Source organism: Hyperolius riggenbachi, chromosome 7, assembly GCF_040937935.1.
Source record: "Hyperolius riggenbachi isolate aHypRig1 chromosome 7, aHypRig1.pri, whole genome shotgun sequence".
Lineage (NCBI taxonomy): Eukaryota > Metazoa > Chordata > Amphibia > Anura > Hyperoliidae > Hyperolius > Hyperolius riggenbachi.
Genome location: NC_090652.1, coordinates 327385682 through 327405226, shown reverse-complemented (window position 1 = coordinate 327405226; position 19545 = coordinate 327385682).

The following is a 19545-nucleotide window of genomic DNA, read 5'->3' as shown; positions in this document are numbered from 1 at the left end:
TCCTATGTACAGTCATATGACACATGCCGGGTGCAGGGCTGTGTGGTGAGTGATCCTATGTACAGTCATATGACACATGCCGGGTGCAGGGCTGTGTGGTGAGTGATCCTATAGACAGTCATATGAGACATGCCGGGTGCAGGGCTGTGGGGTGAGTGATCCTATAGACAGTCATATGAGACACATGCCGGGTGCAGGGCTGTGTGGTGAGTGATCCTATAGACAGTCATATGACACATGCCGGGTGCAGGGCTGTGTGGTGAGTGATCCTATAGACAGTCATATGACACATGCCGGGTGCAGGGCTGTGTGGTGAGTGATGATCCTATAGACAGTCATATGACACATGCCGGGTGCAGGGCTGTGTGGTGAGTGATCTTATAGACAGTCATATGACACATGCCGGGTGCAGGGCTGTGTGGTGAGTGATCCTATGTACAGTCATATGAGACACATGCCGGGTGCAGGGCTGTGTGGTGAGTGATCCTATAGACAGTCATATGAGACATGCTGGGTGCAGGGCTGTGTGGTGAGTGATCCTATAGACAGTCATATGAGCCATGCCGGGTGCAGGGCTGTGTGGTGAGTGATGATCCTATAGACAGTCATATGACACATGCCGGGTGCAGGGCTGTGTGGTGAGTGATCTTATAGACAGTCATATGACACATGCCGGGTGCAGGGCTGTGTGGTGAGTGATCCTATGTACAGTCATATGAGACACATGCCGGGTGCAGGGCTGTGTGGTGAGTGATCCTATAGACAGTCATATGACACATGCCGGGTGCAGGGCTGTGGGGTGAGTGATCCTATAGACAGTCATATGAGACATGCCGGGTGCAGGGCTGTGGGGTGAGTGATCCTATAGACAGTCATATGACACATGCCGGGTGCAGGGCTGTGTGGTGAGTGATGCTATAGACAGTCATATGAGACATGCCGGGTGCAGGGCTGTGTGGTGAGTGCTCCTATAGACAGTCATATGACACATGCCGGGTGCAGGGCTGTGTGGTGAGTGATCCTATAGACAGTCATATGAGACACATGCCGGGTGCAGGGCTGTGTGGTGAGTGATCCTATAGACAGTCATATGACACATGCCGGGTGCAGGGCTGTGTGGTGAGTGATCCTATAGACAGTCATATGACACATGCCGGGTGCAGGGCTGTGTGGTGAGTGATCCTATAGACAGTCATATGACACATGCCGGGTGCAGGGCTGTGTGGTGAGTGATCCTATAGACAGTCATATGACACATGCCGGGTGCAGGGCTGTGTGGTGAGTGATCCTATGTACAGTCATATGACACATGCCGGGTGCAGGGCTGTGTGGTGATCCTATAGACAGTCATATGACACATGCCGGGTGCAGGGCTGTGTGGTGTGTGATCCTATAGACAGTCATATGACACATGCTGGGTGCAGGGCTGTGTGGTGTGTGATCCTATAGACAGTCATATGACACATGCTGGGTGCAGGGCTGTGTGGTGAGTGATCCTATAGACAGTCATATGACACATGCCGGGTGCAGGGCTGTGTGGTGAGTGATCCTATGTACAGTCATATGACACATGCCGGGTGCAGGGCTGTGTGGTGAGTGATCCTATGTACAGTCATATGACACATGCTGGGTGCAGGGCTGTGTGGTGAGTGATCCTATAGACAGTCATATGAGACATGCTGGGTGCAGGGCTGTGTGGTGAGTGATCCTATAGACAGTCATATGAGACATGCCGGGTGCAGGGCTGTGTGGTGAGTGATCCTATAGACAGTCATATGACACATGCCGGGTGCAGGGCTGTGTGGTGAGTGATCCTATAGACAGTCATATGACACATGCCGGGTGCAGGGCTGTGTGGTGAGTGATCCTATAGACAGTCATATGACACATGCCGGGTGCAGGGCTGTGTGGTGAGTGATCCTATAGACAGTCATATGAGACATGCCGGGTGCAGGGCTGTGTGGTGAGTGATCCTATAGACAGTCATATGAGACATGCCGGGTGCAGGGCTGTGTGGTGAGTGATCCTATAGACAGTCATATGACACATGCCGGGTGCAGGGCTGTGTGGTGAGTGATCCTATGTACAGTCATATGACACATGCCGGGTGCAGGGCTGTGTGGTGAGTGATCCTATGTACAGTCATATGACACATGCCGGGTGCAGGGCTGTGTGGTGAGTGATCCTATGTACAGTCATATGACACATGCCGGGTGCAGGGCTGTGTGGTGAGTGATCCTATAGACAGTCATATGAGACATGCCGGGTGCAGGGCTGTGGGGTGAGTGATCCTATAGACAGTCATATGACACATGCCGGGTGCAGGGCTGTGGGGTGAGTGATCCTATAGACAGTCATATGACACATGCCGGGTGCAGGGCTGTGTGGTGAGTGATCCTATAGACAGTCATATGACACATGCCGGGTGCAGGGCTGTGTGGTGAGTGATGATCCTATAGACAGTCATATGACACATGCCGGGTGCAGGGCTGTGTGGTGAGTGATCTTATAGACAGTCATATGACACATGCCGGGTGCAGGGCTGTGTGGTGAGTGATCCTATGTACAGTCATATGAGACACATGCCGGGTGCAGGGCTGTGTGGTGAGTGATCCTATAGACAGTCATATGAGACATGCTGGGTGCAGGGCTGTGTGGTGAGTGATCCTATAGACAGTCATATGAGCCATGCTGGGTGCAGGGCTGTGGGGTGAGTGATCCTATAGACAGTCATATGACACATGCCGGGGCATGGCTGTGTGGTGAGTGATCCTATAGACAGTCATATGACACATGCCGGGTGCAGGGCTGTGTGGTGAGTGATCCTATAGACAGTCATATGACACATGCTGGGTGCAGGGCTGTGTGGTGAGTGATCCTATAGACAGTCATATGACACATGCCGGGTGCAGGGCTGTGGGGTGAGTGATCCTATAGACAGTCATATGAGACATGCCGGGTGCAGGGCTGTGTGGTGAGTGATCCTATAGACAGTCATATGACACATGCCGGGTGCAGGGCTGTGTGGTGAGTGATCCTATAGACAGTCATATGACACATGCCGGGTGCAGGGCTGTGGGGTGAGTGATCCTATAGACAGTCATATGACACATGCCAGGTGCAGGGCTGTGTGGTGAGTGATCCTATAGACAGTCATATGACACATGCCGGGTGCAGGGCTGTGGGGTGAGTGATCCTATAGACAGTCATATGACACATGCCAGGTGCAGGGCTGTGTGGTGAGTGATCCTATAGACAGTCATATGAGACATGCCGGGTGCAGGGCTGTGTGGTGAGTGATCCTATAGACAGTCATATGACACATGCTGGGTGCAGGGCTGTGTGGTGAGTGATCCTATAGACAGTCATATGACACATGCCGGGGCATGGCTGTGTGGTGAGTGATCCTATAGACAGTCATATGAGACATGCCGGGTGCAGGGCAGTGTGGTGAGTGATCCTATAGACAGTCATATGACACATGCCGGGTGCAGGGCTGTGGGGTGAGTGATCCTATAGACAGTCATATGACACATGCCGGGGCATGGCTGTGTGGTGAGTGATCCTATAGACAGTCATATGACACATGCCGGGTGCAGGGCTGTGGGGTGAGTGATCCTATAGACAGTCATATTAGACATGCCGGGTGCAGGGCTGTGTGGTGAGTGATCCTATAGACAGTCATATGACACATGCCGGGTGCAGGGCTGTGTGGTGAGTGATCCTATAGACAGTCATATGACACATGCCGGGTGCAGGGCTGTGGGGTGAGTGATCCTATAGACAGTCATATGACACATGCCAGGTGCAGGGCTGTGTGGTGAGTGATCCTATAGACAGTCATATGACACATGCCGGGTGCAGGGCTGTGTGGTGAGTGATCCTATAGACAGTCATATGACACATGCTGGGTGCTGGGCTGTGTGGTGAGTGATCCTATAGACAGTCATATGAGACATGCCGGGTGCAGGGCTGTGTGGTGAGTGATCCTATAGACAGTCATATGACACATGCTGGGTGCAGGGCTGTGTGGTGAGTGATCCTATAGACAGTCATATGACACATGCCGGGGCATGGCTGTGTGGTGAGTGATCCTATAGACAGTCATATGACACATGCCGGGTGCAGGGCTGTGTGGTGAGTGATCCTATGTACAGTCATATGACACATGCCGGGTGCAGGGCTGTGTGGTGAATGATCCTATAGACAGTCATATGACACATGCCGGGTGCAGGGCTGTGTGGTGAGTGATCCTATAGACAGTCATATGAGACATGCCGGGTGCAGGGCTGTGTGGTGAGTGATCCTATAGACAGTCATATGACACATGCTGGGTGCAGGGCTGTGTGGTGAGTGATCCTATAGACAGTCATATGACACATGCCGGGTGTAGGGCTGTGTGGTGAGTGATCCTATAGACAGTCATATGAGACATGCTGGGTGCAGGGCTGTGTGGTGAGTGATGCTATAGACAGTCATATGAGACACATGCCGGGTGCAGGGCTGTGTGGTGAGTGATCCTATAGACAGTCATATGACACATGCCGGGTGCAGGGCAGTGTGGTGAATGATCCTATAGACAGTCATATGAGACATGCTGGGTGCAGGGCTGTGTGGTGAGTGATCCTAGAGACAGTCATATGACACATGCTGGGTGCAGGGCTGTGTGATGATCCTATAGACAGTCATATGACACATGCCGGGTGCAGGGCTGTGTGGTGAGTGATCCTATAGACAGTCATATGACACATGCTGGGTGCAGGGCTGTAGGGTGAGTGATGCTATAGACAGTCATATGACACATGCTGGGTGCAGGGCTGTGTGGTGATCCTATAGACAGTCTTATGACACATGCCGGGTGCAGGACTGTGTGGTGACTGATCCTATAGACAGTCATATGAGGCATGCCGGGTGCAGGGCTGTGGGGTGAGTGTGGTGATTCTATACACAGTCATATGACACATGCCGGGTGCAGGGCTGTGTGGTGAGTGATGATCCTATAGACAGTCATATGACACATGCTGGGTGCAGGGCTGTGTGGTGAGTGATGCTATAGACAGTCATATGACACATGCTGGGTGCAGGGCTGTGTGGTGAGTGATCCTATAGACAGTCATATGACACATGCCGGGTGCAGGGCTGTGTGGTGAATGATCCTATAGACAGTCATATGACACATGGCGGGTGCAGGGCTGTGTGGTGAATGATCCTATAGACAGTCATATGAGACACATGCCGGGTGCAGGGCTGTGGGGTGAGTGATCCTATAGACAGTCATATGAGACATGCCGGGTGCAGGGCTGTGTGGTGAGTGATCCTATAGACAGTCATATGACACATGCCGGGTGCAGGGCTGTGTGGTGAGTGATCCTATAGACAGTCATATGACACTTGCCGGGTGCAGGACTGTGTGGTGAGTGATCCTATAGACAGTCATATGACACATGCCGGGTGCAGGGCTGTGTGGTGAGTGATCCTATAGACAGTCATATGACACATGCCGGGTGCAGGGCTGTGTGGTGAGTGATCCTATAGACAGTTATATGAGCCATGCTGGGTGCAGGGCTGTGTGGTGAGTGATCCTATAGACAGTTATATAAGACATGCCGGGTGCAGGGCTGTGTGGTGAGTGATCCTATAGACAGTCTTGTGAGACATGCCGGGTGCCGGGCTGTGTGGTGAGTGATCCTATAGACAGTCATATGAGACATGCCGGGTGCAGGGCTGTGTGGTGAGTGATCCTATAGACAGTCATATGAGGCATGCTGGGTGCAGGACTGTGTGGTGAGTGTGGTGATTCTATAGACAGTCATATGACACATGCCGGGTGCAGGGCTGTGGGGTGAGTGATCCTATAGACAGTCATATGACACATGCCGGGTGCAGGGCTGTGTGGTGAGTGATCCTATAGACTTTCATATGAGACACATGCCGGGTGCAGGACTGTGTGGTGAGTGATCCTATAGACAGTCATATGACACATGCCGGGTGTAGGGCTGTGTGGTGAGTGATCCTATAGACAGTCATATGACACATGCTGGGTGCAGGGCTGTGTGGTGAGTGATGATCCTATAGACAGTCATATGACACAGGCCGGGTGCAGGGCTGTGTGGTGAATGATCCTATAGACAGTTATATGAGACATGCCGGGTGCAGGGCTGTGTGGTGAGTGATGCTATAGACAGTCATATGACACATGCCGGGTGCAGGGCTGTGTGGTGAGTGATCCTATAGACAGTCATATGAGACATGCTGGGTGCAGGGCTGTGTGGTGACTGATCATATAGACAGTCATATGAGACATGCTGGGTGCAGGGCTGTGTGGTGAGTGATCCTATAGACAGTCATATGACACATGCCGGGTGCAGGGCTGTGTGGTGAGTGATCCTATAGACAGTCACATGACACAGGCCGGGTGCAGGACTGTGTGGTGAGTGATCCTATGTACAGTTATATGAGACATGCTGGGTGCAGGGCTGTGTGGTGAGTGATCCTATAGACAGTCATATGAGACATGCCGGGTGCAGGGCTGTGGGGTGAGTGATCCTATAGACAGTCATATGAGACATGCCGGGTGCAGGGCTGTGGGGTGAGTGATCCTATAGACAGTCATATGAGACATGCCGGGTGCAGGGCTGTGTGGTGAGTGATCCTATAGACAGTCATATGACACATGCCGGGTGCAGGGCTGTGTGGTGAGTGATCCTATAGACAGTTATATGAGCCATGCTGGGTGCAGGGCTGTGTGGTGAGTGATCCTATAGACAGTCTTGTGAGACATGCCGGGTGCAGGGTTGTATGGTGAGTGATCCTATAGACAGTCATATGAGACATGCCGGGTGCAGGGCTGTGGGGTGAGTGATCCTATAGACAGTCATATGACACATGCTGGGAGCAGGGCTGTGTGGTGAGTGATCCTATAGACAGTCATATGACACATGCCGGGTGCAGGGCTGTGGGGTGAGTGATCCTATAGACAGTCATATGAGACATGCCGGGTGCAGGGCTGTGGGGTGAGTGATCCTATAGACAGTCATATGACACATGCCGGGTGCAGGGCTGTGGGGTGAGTGATCCTATAGACAGTCATATGACACATGCCGGGTGCAGGGCTGTGTGGTGAGTGATCCTATAGACAGTCATATGACACATGCCGGGTGCAGGGCTGTGTGGTGAGTGATGATCCTATAGACAGTCATATGACACATGCCGGGTGCAGGGCTGTGTGGTGAGTGATCTTATAGACAGTCATATGACACATGCCGGGTGCAGGGCTGTGTGGTGAGTGATCCTATGTACAGTCATATGAGACACATGCCGGGTGCAGGGCTGTGTGGTGAGTGATCCTATAGACAGTCATATGAGACATGCTGGGTGCAGGGCTGTGTGGTGAGTGATCCTATAGACAGTCATATGAGCCATGCTGGGTGCAGGGCTGTGGGGTGAGTGATCCTATAGACAGTCATATGACACATGCCGGGGCATGGCTGTGTGGTGAGTGATCCTATAGACAGTCATATGACACATGCCGGGTGCAGGGCTGTGTGGTGAGTGATCCTATGTACAGTCATATGACACATGCCGGGTGCAGGGCTGTGGGGTGAGTGATCCTATAGACAGTCATATGAGACATGCCGGGTGCAGGGCTGTGTGGTGAGTGATCCTATAGACAGTCATATGACACATGCCGGGTGCAGGGCTGTGTGGTGAGTGATCCTATAGACAGTCATATGACACATGCCGGGTGCAGGGCTGTGGGGTGAGTGATCCTATAGACAGTCATATGACACATGCCAGGTGCAGGGCTGTGTGGTGAGTGATCCTATAGACAGTCATATGACACATGCCGGGTGCAGGGCTGTGTGGTGAGTGATCCTATAGACAGTCATATGACACATGCTGGGTGCTGGGCTGTGTGGTGAGTGATCCTATAGACAGTCATATGAGACATGCCGGGTGCAGGGCTGTGTGGTGAGTGATCCTATAGACAGTCATATGACACATGCTGGGTGCAGGGCTGTGTGGTGAGTGATCCTATAGACAGTCATATGACACATGCCGGGGCATGGCTGTGTGGTGAGTGATCCTATAGACAGTCATATGAGACATGCCGGGTGCAGGGCAGTGTGGTGAGTGATCCTATAGACAGTCATATGACACATGCCGGGTGCAGGGCTGTGGGGTGAGTGATCCTATAGACAGTCATATGACACATGCCGGGGCATGGCTGTGTGGTGAGTGATCCTATAGACAGTCATATGACACATGCCGGGTGCAGGGCTGTGGGGTGAGTGATCCTATAGACAGTCATATGACACATGCCGGGTGCAGGGCTGTGTGGTGAGTGATCCTATAGACAGTCATATGACACATGCCGGGTGCAGGGCTGTGGGGTGAGTGATCCTATAGACAGTCATATGACACATGCCAGGTGCAGGGCTGTGTGGTGAGTGATCCTATAGACAGTCATATGACACATGCCGGGTGCAGGGCTGTGTGGTGAGTGATCCTATAGACAGTCATATGACACATGCTGGGTGCTGGGCTGTGTGGTGAGTGATCCTATAGACAGTCATATGAGACATGCCGGGTGCAGGGCTGTGTGGTGAGTGATCCTATAGACAGTCATATGACACATGCTGGGTGCAGGGCTGTGTGGTGAGTGATCCTATAGACAGTCATATGACACATGCCGGGGCATGGCTGTGTGGTGAGTGATCCTATAGACAGTCATATGACACATGCCGGGTGCAGGGCTGTGTGGTGAGTGATCCTATGTACAGTCATATGACACATGCCGGGTGCAGGGCTGTGTGGTGAATGATCCTATAGACAGTCATATGACACATGCCGGGTGCAGGGCTGTGTGGTGAGTGATCCTATAGACAGTCATATGAGACACATGCCGGGTGCAGGGCTGTGTGGTGAGTGATCCTATAGACAGTCATATGACACATGCCGGGTGCAGGGCAGTGTGGTGAATGATCCTATAGACAGTCATATGAGACATGCTGGGTGCAGGGCTGTGTGGTGAGTGATCCTAGAGACAGTCATATGACACATGCTGGGTGCAGGGCTGTGTGATGATCCTATAGACAGTCATATGACACATGCCGGGTGCAGGGCTGTGTGGTGAGTGATCCTATAGACAGTCATATGACACATGCTGGGTGCAGGGCTGTAGGGTGAGTGATGCTATAGACAGTCATATGACACATGCTGGGTGCAGGGCTGTGTGGTGATCCTATAGACAGTCTTATGACACATGCCGGGTGCAGGACTGTGTGGTGACTGATCCTATAGACAGTCATATGAGGCATGCCGGGTGCAGGGCTGTGGGGTGAGTGTGGTGATTCTATACACAGTCATATGACACATGCCGGGTGCAGGGCTGTGTGGTGAGTGATGATCCTATAGACAGTCATATGACACATGCTGGGTGCAGGGCTGTGTGGTGAGTGATGCTATAGACAGTCATATGACACATGCTGGGTGCAGGGCTGTGTGGTGAGTGATCCTATAGACAGTCATATGACACATGCCGGGTGCAGGGCTGTGTGGTGAATGATCCTATAGACAGTCATATGACACATGGCGGGTGCAGGGCTGTGTGGTGAATGATCCTATAGACAGTCATATGAGACACATGCCGGGTGCAGGGCTGTGGGGTGAGTGATCCTATAGACAGTCATATGAGACATGCCGGGTGCAGGGCTGTGTGGTGAGTGATCCTATAGACAGTCATATGACACATGCCGGGTGCAGGGCTGTGTGGTGAGTGATCCTATAGACAGTCATATGACACTTGCCGGGTGCAGGACTGTGTGGTGAGTGATCCTATAGACAGTCATATGACACATGCCGGGTGCAGGGCTGTGTGGTGAGTGATCCTATAGACAGTCATATGACACATGCCGGGTGCAGGGCTGTGTGGTGAGTGATCCTATAGACAGTTATATGAGCCATGCTGGGTGCAGGGCTGTGTGGTGAGTGATCCTATAGACAGTCTTGTGAGACATGCCGGGTGCAGGGCTGTGTGGTGAGTGATCCTATAGACAGTTATATAAGACATGCCGGGTGCAGGGCTGTGTGGTGAGTGATCCTATAGACAGTCTTGTGAGACATGCCGGGTGCCGGGCTGTGTGGTGAGTGATCCTATAGACAGTCATATGAGACATGCCGGGTGCAGGGCTGTGTGGTGAGTGATCCTATAGACAGTCATATGAGGCATGCTGGGTGCAGGACTGTGTGGTGAGTGTGGTGATTCTATAGACAGTCATATGACACATGCCGGGTGCAGGGCTGTGGGGTGAGTGATCCTATAGACAGTCATATGACACATGCCGGGTGCAGGGCTGTGTGGTGAGTGATCCTATAGACTTTCATATGAGACACATGCCGGGTGCAGGACTGTGTGGTGAGTGATCCTATAGACAGTCATATGACACATGCCGGGTGTAGGGCTGTGTGGTGAGTGATCCTATAGACAGTCATATGACACATGCTGGGTGCAGGGCTGTGTGGTGAGTGATGATCCTATAGACAGTCATATGACACAGGCCGGGTGCAGGGCTGTGTGGTGAATGATCCTATAGACAGTTATATGAGACATGCCGGGTGCAGGGCTGTGTGGTGAGTGATGCTATAGACAGTCATATGACACATGCCGGGTGCAGGGCTGTGTGGTGAGTGATCCTATAGACAGTCATATGAGACATGCTGGGTGCAGGGCTGTGTGGTGACTGATCATATAGACAGTCATATGAGACATGCTGGGTGCAGGGCTGTGTGGTGAGTGATCCTATAGACAGTCATATGACACATGCCGGGTGCAGGGCTGTGTGGTGAGTGATCCTATAGACAGTCACATGACACAGGCCGGGTGCAGGACTGTGTGGTGAGTGATCCTATGTACAGTTATATGAGACATGCTGGGTGCAGGGCTGTGTGGTGAGTGATCCTATAGACAGTCATATGAGACATGCCGGGTGCAGGGCTGTGGGGTGAGTGATCCTATAGACAGTCATATGAGACATGCCGGGTGCAGGGCTGTGTGGTGAGTGATCCTATAGACAGTCATATGACACATGCCGGGTGCAGGGCTGTGTGGTGAGTGATCCTATAGACAGTTATATGAGCCATGCTGGGTGCAGGGCTGTGTGGTGAGTGATCCTATAGACAGTCTTGTGAGACATGCCGGGTGCAGGGTTGTATGGTGAGTGATCCTATAGACAGTCATATGACACATGCCGCGTGCAGGGCTGTGTGGTGAGTGATCCTATAGACAGTCATATGACACATGCCGCGTGCAGGGCTGTGTGGTGAGTGATCCTATGTACAGTCATATGACACATGCCGGGTGCAGGGCTGTGTGGTGAGTGATCCTATGTACAGTCATATGACACATGCCGGGTGCAGGGCTGTGTGGTGACTGATCATATAGACAGTCATATGACACATGCCGGGTGCAGGGCTGTGTGGTGAGTGATGATCCTATAGACAGTCATATGACACATGCCGGGTGCAGGGCTGTGTGGTGAGTGATCCTATAGACAGTCATGTGACACATGCCGTGTGCAGGGCTGTGTGGTGAGTGATCCTATAGACAGTCATATGAGACATGCCGGGTGCAGGGCTGTGTGGTGAGTGATCCTATAGACAGTCATATGACACATGCCGGGTGCAGGGCTGTGTGGTGAGTGATCCTATAGACAGTCATATGAGACATGCTGGGTGCAGGGCTGTGTGGTGACTGATCATATAGACAGTCATATGAGACATGCCGGGTGCAGGGCTGTGTGGTGAGTGATGCTATAGACAGTCATATGAGACACATGCCGGGTGCAGGGCTGTGTGGTGAGTGATGATCCTATAGACAGTCATATGACACATGCTGGGTGCAGGGCTGTGTGGTGAGTGATCCTATAGACAGTCATATGAGCCATGCCGGGTGCAGGGCTGTGTGGTGAGTGATCCTATAGACAGTCATATGACACATGCCGGGTGCAGGGCTGTGTGGTGAGTGATCCTATAGACAGTCACATGACACAGGCCGGGTGCAGGGCTGTGTGGTGAATGATCCTATAGACAGTCATATGAGACATGCCGGGTGCAGGGCTGTGTGGTGAGTGATCCTATAGACAGTCATATGAGACACATGCCGGGTGCAGGGCTGTGTGGTGAGTGATCCTATAGACAGTCATATGACACATGCCGGGTGTAGGGCTGTGTGGTGAGTGATCCTATAGACAGTCATATGACACATGCTGGGTGCAGGGCTGTGTGGTGAGTGATGATCCTATAGACAGTCATATGACACAGGCCGGGTGCAGGGCTGTGTGGTGAATGATCCTATAGACAGTTATATGAGACATGCCGGGTGCAGGGCTGTGTGGTGAGTGATGCTATAGACAGTCATATGACACATGCCGGGTGCAGGGCTGTGTGGTGAGTGATCCTATAGACAGTCATATGAGACATGCTGGGTGCAGGGCTGTGTGGTGACTGATCATTCAGACAGTCATATGAGACATGCTGGGTGCAGGGCTGTGTGGTGAGTGATCCTATAGACAGTCATATGACACATGCCGGGTGCAGGGCTGTGTGGTGAGTGATCCTATAGACAGTCATATGACACATGCTGGGTGCAGGGCTGTGTGGTGAGTGATGATCCTATAGACAGTCATATGACACATGCCGGGGCATGGCTGTGTGGTGAGTGATCCTATAGACAGTCATATGACACATGCCGGGTGCAGGGCTGTGTGGTGAGTGATCCTATAGACAGTCATATGAGACATGCCGGGTGCAGGGCTGTGTGGTGAGTGATCCTATAGACAGTCATATGACACATGCCGGGTGCAGGGCTGTGTGGTGAGTGCTCCTATAGACAGTCATATGAGACATGCTGGGTGCAGGGCTGTGTGGTGAGTGATCCTATAGACAGTCATATGACACATGCTGGGTGCAGGGCTGTGTGGTGAGTGATCCTATAGACAGTCACATGACACAGGCCGGGTGCAGGACTGTGTGGTGAGTGATCCTATGTACAGTTATATGAGACATGCTGGGTGCAGGGCTGTGTGGTGAGTGATCCTATAGACAGTCATATGAGACATGCCGGGTGCAGGGCTGTGGGGTGAGTGATCCTATAGACAGTCATATGAGACATGCCGGGTGCAGGGCTGTGGGGTGAGTGATCCTATAGACAGTCATATGAGACATGCCGGGTGCAGGGCTGTGTGGTGAGTGATCCTATAGACAGTCATATGACACATGCCGGGTGCAGGGCTGTGTGGTGAGTGATCCTATAGACAGTTATATGAGCCATGCTGGGTGCAGGGCTGTGTGGTGAGTGATCCTATAGACAGTCTTGTGAGACATGCCGGGTGCAGGGTTGTATGGTGAGTGATCCTATAGACAGTCATATGAGACATGCCGGGTGCAGGGCTGTGGGGTGAGTGATCCTATAGACAGTCATATGACACATGCTGGGAGCAGGGCTGTGTGGTGAGTGATCCTATAGACAGTCATATGACACATGCCGGGTGCAGGGCTGTGGGGTGAGTGATCCTATAGACAGTCATATGAGACATGCCGGGTGCAGGGCTGTGGGGTGAGTGATCCTATAGACAGTCATATGACACATGCCGGGTGCAGGGCTGTGGGGTGAGTGATCCTATAGACAGTCATATGACACATGCCGGGTGCAGGGCTGTGTGGTGAGTGATCCTATAGACAGTCATATGACACATGCCGGGTGCAGGGCTGTGTGGTGAGTGATGATCCTATAGACAGTCATATGACACATGCCGGGTGCAGGGCTGTGTGGTGAGTGATCTTATAGACAGTCATATGACACATGCCGGGTGCAGGGCTGTGTGGTGAGTGATCCTATGTACAGTCATATGAGACACATGCCGGGTGCAGGGCTGTGTGGTGAGTGATCCTATAGACAGTCATATGAGACATGCTGGGTGCAGGGCTGTGTGGTGAGTGATCCTATAGACAGTCATATGAGCCATGCTGGGTGCAGGGCTGTGGGGTGAGTGATCCTATAGACAGTCATATGACACATGCCGGGGCATGGCTGTGTGGTGAGTGATCCTATAGACAGTCATATGACACATGCCGGGTGCAGGGCTGTGTGGTGAGTGATCCTATGTACAGTCATATGACACATGCCGGGTGCAGGGCTGTGGGGTGAGTGATCCTATAGACAGTCATATGAGACATGCCGGGTGCAGGGCTGTGTGGTGAGTGATCCTATAGACAGTCATATGACACATGCCGGGTGCAGGGCTGTGTGGTGAGTGATCCTATAGACAGTCATATGACACATGCCGGGTGCAGGGCTGTGGGGTGAGTGATCCTATAGACAGTCATATGACACATGCCAGGTGCAGGGCTGTGTGGTGAGTGATCCTATAGACAGTCATATGACACATGCCGGGTGCAGGGCTGTGTGGTGAGTGATCCTATAGACAGTCATATGACACATGCTGGGTGCTGGGCTGTGTGGTGAGTGATCCTATAGACAGTCATATGAGACATGCCGGGTGCAGGGCTGTGTGGTGAGTGATCCTATAGACAGTCATATGACACATGCTGGGTGCAGGGCTGTGTGGTGAGTGATCCTATAGACAGTCATATGACACATGCCGGGGCATGGCTGTGTGGTGAGTGATCCTATAGACAGTCATATGAGACATGCCGGGTGCAGGGCAGTGTGGTGAGTGATCCTATAGACAGTCATATGACACATGCCGGGTGCAGGGCTGTGGGGTGAGTGATCCTATAGACAGTCATATGACACATGCCGGGGCATGGCTGTGTGGTGAGTGATCCTATAGACAGTCATATGACACATGCCGGGTGCAGGGCTGTGGGGTGAGTGATCCTATAGACAGTCATATGACACATGCCGGGTGCAGGGCTGTGTGGTGATCCTATAGACAGTCATATGACACATGCCGGGTGCAGGGCTGTGTGGTGAGTGATCCTATAGACAGTCATATGAGACACATGCCGGGTGCAGGGCTGTGTGGTGAGTGATCCTATAGACAGTCATATGACACATGTTGGGTGCAGGGCTGTGGGGTGAGTGATCCTATAGACAGTCATATGAGACATGCCGGGTGCAGGGCTGTGGGGTGAGTGATCCTATAGACAGTCATATGAGACATGCCGGGTGCAGGGCTGTGTGGTGAGTGATCCTATAGACAGTCATATGACACATGCCGGGTGCAGGGCTGTGTGGTGAGTGATCCTATAGACAGTCATATGACACATGCCGGGTGCAGGGCTGTGTGGTGAGTGATCCTATAGACAGTTATATGAGCCATGCTGGGTGCAGGGCTGTGTGGTGAGTGATCCTATAGACAGTCTTGTGAGACATGCTGGGTGCAGGGCTGTGTGGTGAGTGATCCTATAGACAGTCATATGACACATGCCGGGTGCAGGGCTGTATGGTGAGTGATCCTATAGACAGTCATATGACACATGCCGCGTGCAGGGCTGTGTGGTGAGTGATCCTATGTACAGTCATATGACACATGCCGGGTGCAGGGCTGTGTGGTGAGTGATCCTATGTACAGTCATATGACACATGCCGGGTGCAGGGCTGTGTGGTGACTGATCATATAGACAGTCATATGACACATGCCGGGTGCAGGGCTGTGTGGTGAGTGATGATCCTATAGACAGTCATATGACACATGCCGGGTGCAGGGCTGTGTGGTGAGTGATCCTATAGACAGTCATGTGACACATGCCGTGTGCAGGGCTGTGTGGTGAGTGATCCTATAGACAGTCATATGAGACATGCCGGGTGCAGGGCTGTGGGGTGAGTGATCCTATAGACAGTCATATGAGACATGCCGGGTGCAGGGCTGTGTGGTGAGTGATCCTATAGACAGTCATATGACACATGTCGGGTGCAGGACTGTGTGGTGAGTGATCCTATAGACAGTTATATGACACATGCCGGGTGCAGGGCTGTGTGGTGAGTGATCCTATGTACAGTCATATGACACATGCCGGGTGTAGGGCTGTGTGGTGACTGATCATATAGACAGTCATATGACACATGCCGGGTGCAGGGCTGTGTGGTGAGTGATCCTATAGACAGTTATATGACACATGCCGGGGCAGGGCTGTGTGGTGAGTGATGCTATAGACAGTCATATGACACATGCCGGGTGCAGGGCTGTGTGGTGAGTGATCCTATAGACAGTCATATGACACTTGCCGGGTGCAGGACTGTGTGGTGAGTGATCCTATAGACAGTTTTATGAGCCATGCTGGGTGCAGGGCTGTGTGGTGAGTGATCCTATAGACAGTCTTGTGAGACATGCCGGGTGCAGGGCTGTGTGGTGAGTGATCCTATAGACAGTCATATGACACATGCCGGGTGCAGGGCTGTGTGGTGAGTGATCCTATAGACAGTTATATGACACATGCCGGGTGCAGGGCTGTGTGGTGAGTGATGCTATAGACAGTCATATGACACATGCCGGGTGCAGTGCTGTGTGGTGAGTGATCCTATAGACAGTGATATGACACATGCTGGGTGCAGGGCTATGTGGTGAGTGATCCTATAGACAGTGATATGACACATGCCGGGTGCAGGGCTATGTGGTGAGTGTGGTGAGTGATGATCCTATAGAGGCAAATGCCCTTTGCAGGGCTGTGTGGAAAGCGGAGATCTCAGATCAATACTCACCACTTTGAACATTACATATGTTGATATTCCTCCAACTTTCCTAACGCCAATGGAAGGTCAATTCTGTATTTTATTGATTAAAACAAAAAAAACAGAAAAGAATACATTGTATAGTTCTCAGTTCTGCACATTATTCAAGGGCAAGAGCTAATGGATGCTACTATCATGACTTAGTAATCTTAGCTTGGTAACATGTTTCTAATGTCAATCGTTCAAATTCACATAAAATATATATTTCTCAGGTTTCATAAGTATATCTTGTGCTTAAAGGGATACTGTAGGGGGGTCGGGGGAAAATGAGCTGAACTTACCCGGGGCTTCTAATGGTCCCCCGCAGACATCCTGTGCCCGCGCAGCCACTCACCGATGCTCCGGCCCCGCCTCCGGTTCACTTCTGGAATTTCTGACTTTAAAGTCAGAGAACCACTGCGCCTGCGTTGCCGTGTCCTCGATCCCGCTGATGTCATCAAGAGCGCACAGTGCAGGCCCAGTATGGTCTGTGTCTGCGCAGTACACTCCTGGTGACATCAGCGGGAGCGAGGACACGGCAACGCAGGCGCAGTGGTTCTTTGACTTTAAAGTCAGAAATTCCAGAAGTGAACTGGAGGCGGGGCCGGAGCATTGGGGAGTGGCTGCGCCAACACAGGATGTCTGCGGGGGACCATTAGAAGCCCGGGTAAGTTCAGCTCATTTTCCCCCGACCCCCCTACAGTATCCCTTTAACAATTTTAATATAGAAGGAAGAATGCTATTTGAACAGGAACGGGCAGTTTCTAGTCTAAATTGCTCCCAGAGTGAGGGTGATAACTACTTGCCGAGCGCTCTACACCAATCGGCGTGCGCGGCTGTCTATGGGGCTAGCAGAAGATCGTGCGCAGGCTGCACATCTCCTGCTTGGAAAGCTCTGCTCCGCCTTCAGTCTCTGAGCGGCAGGAGACTGTTACACAGTATTACCGCTGTCTAATTACTTTGTACAGCACTGCGATCTGCAGCAGCGCTGTACTGGGGACAGCCGTGTGACAAGGCTGTCCCCCTGGGAAACAGGGACGCTGATGGGCTGGCCAGGGGAGGGAGGGAGGTTAGTGAAAATAATAAAAAAGGAACATTTTATTTAAAAATAATATAAATAAATATTTATCCCCCCAAAAAAAACCATGGGGGAGCAATCAGACCCCACCAACAGAGAGCGCTGTTGGTGAGGAGAAAAGAGGGGGAGGGGAATCACTTGTGTGCTGAGTTTTACGGCCCTGCAGCTTGGCCTTAAAGAGAATCTGTACTCTAATATTCTTACAATAAAAAGCATACCATTCTATTCATTATTTTCTCCTGTGCCCCTCTGTGCTGTTTCTGCCACTCTCTGCTGCAATCCTGGCTTGTAATTAACAGTTTTAGGCAGTGTTTACAAACAAACTAACCAGCTTCTAATAGGCTCAGCTAAGCATAGAGTGTGAGTCATTCAGCGTATGCAGGGGGCCTGCAGAGGGTGTGTATCGCTTCTACCAATCACAAGCAGCCCTGCACATTCCACACAATCAAGCTTTAGCCCGACAAACAGGACAGAGGAAAGATACATTGATTTATTACAGAAACAGTGCAGTTAGGAAAGACTGCAGTAAGCCAGAGCAGATTAGAACAGGCATAGGAACTTATAGGATAGAAGAACTAAGGCTGAAAAATTTGTTACAGAGTCTCTTTAATGCTGCAGTGGCCTTGTCATAGACCGCACCGGCCGGTCCTTGATCTGGTCAATCACTCAGAGTCAGAACATCAGTCTTGTTGTCGCTTTGCGCATAGATGCCCATATGTGGATGTGCAGTCTTTGAACTGACTAGCCGAGAGTAGGGATGATCGGAAAGAGCAAATTCCGTTCCGCCGGAAATCACGGATTCCGTCAGTGTTAAATTCCATCGCTATAAAAATTCCACCGGATTTGTACAAAATTCCGCGGAATTCTGGATTCCGTCAGAAAAATTGAAAAAATCGCTAAAGTAACCTTGTTTATCCTATATGGTAGCCCATAGACCGCATTATCCCTTCCTCCCTCCTTCCGGAGGGAGGAGGGTCTCGTCACCCAGGGAATTGTAGTATTTCAAAAGCCAGCTTACATACCGTGGCTGGGAATTGAACCCAGGCTGGGCTGGGAATTCAACCCAGGTCTCAGTGTGTGGTAGGTAACTCACTTAACCACTATACCACCAACAACACTACATGCTGAAGCCAGCCTAGCATGTACCATTATGATCAATCCAAGAGAAAAATTACCTTGCTTAAGGATTTGTAGCATGTCAAAAGCCAACTCACATTGGCTGGGAATAGAACCCAGGTCTGAGTGTGTGGTAGGTAACTCACTTAACCACTATACCACCACTAACACTACATGCTGAAGCCAGCCTAGCATGTGCCATTGTGATATACCCAAGAGAAAAATGAGCTCTCTCTCTCTCTCTCTCTCTAGGACTTGATGCCATTGAACTGAATTTTCAGTATAAAACCATCAACGGATACCGGCAGAATATCACAGGCAATTTCAGAATTCTACCAGATTGAAAAAGCAATTCCGTTCCGACCAAACGGAACGGAATGACCAATTTCCGCCTATAAATTCCGGAAAATACAATTCCACGGAAAGCGGTGGCCATCCCTACTAGAGAGAGAGAGAGAGAGATGAATCTACCTGGCTATCTGGGGTTCTCTTCGGACAACTGTTGAACACAAAAGGCAAGGCCATGCCTGGGTGGGCTTGAACCACCAACCTTGCAGTTAACAGCTAAACACGCTAACCAATTGTGCCACACAGACTGTGTACCACAAAGACTGTGCAT